Source organism: Agelaius phoeniceus, chromosome 24 (genome assembly GCF_051311805.1).
Source record: "Agelaius phoeniceus isolate bAgePho1 chromosome 24, bAgePho1.hap1, whole genome shotgun sequence".
Lineage (NCBI taxonomy): Eukaryota > Metazoa > Chordata > Aves > Passeriformes > Icteridae > Agelaius > Agelaius phoeniceus.
The window spans coordinates 360,494-361,353 of record NC_135288.1 but is presented as its reverse complement, the minus strand read 5'-3'; positions in this window follow the sequence as shown (position 1 = coordinate 361,353).

Sequence of the window (860 nt, the reverse complement as noted above, 5' to 3'; positions counted from 1 at the left end):
CGCCGCTGCTCACAGGGCTGCTCGCGCCGCTGCTCGGACCGGCAGGGGGCGCGCGCGGGCACGGCCTGCCCCATGTGGGCTCGCCTGGGCAGCGCCCAAACTCCCTGTAAGATTTTTTGGGTTTTTTTGTTGTTGTTTTTATGTTTGGTGGTTTTTTTTGTGTGTTTTTTTTAGTTTTGTTGTTGTTGTTTTTATTGGTTTGGTTTGTCGTTTTGTTTTGTTTGGGTTTGTTTTTTATTTTTGTCTTTTCTCCCTGGACCTGAGGCTGACATAAGAAGGGCTAAAGACACACAATTCCTCCTGCTGGAACACTCTTTGTGGCTGAGAGATGACACCCCAGAGCAGTGGGCACTTATGGCAGGTTAAATCCCCCTAACCACCCACATCATTCAGGAATAAGAGGCTATAAAGAAAGTCTCCAGACATGGCTACTGTCAGAAGCACAGCAAAAATCTGGCCTGAAACAGAATACTCCAGGCTAATTCAAATTTTAAAAGCTGGGAAGAGCTGCAAGTACCAGTGCCAGCAGCCTCAAGTCACCAAACACTGGCTCTGAGAAGCACCTGGAATGGGTCAAACCCTCAGAGCATCTTTGTTGGACCTCTCAAATGAGCCCTGGTTTATCTGCATGGCCAAAAACAGACCAAAACCCACTCTGCTCAATGTAATGGTGTCAGAAGCACATCTGTGTCTTCTGCAAATATTGGCCATCACTGGGGATTTTGGAAAGAGCCACTGCCTTCTGAATATGCTCATTGCTGCCCTGAGCACTCACAAAAGAGCAAAGGAAGAGGAATATTTTCAAAAGAATTTTCAAGATGAAATCATGAATAGGTATCAGTGTCTAACTGTCTCTTCCA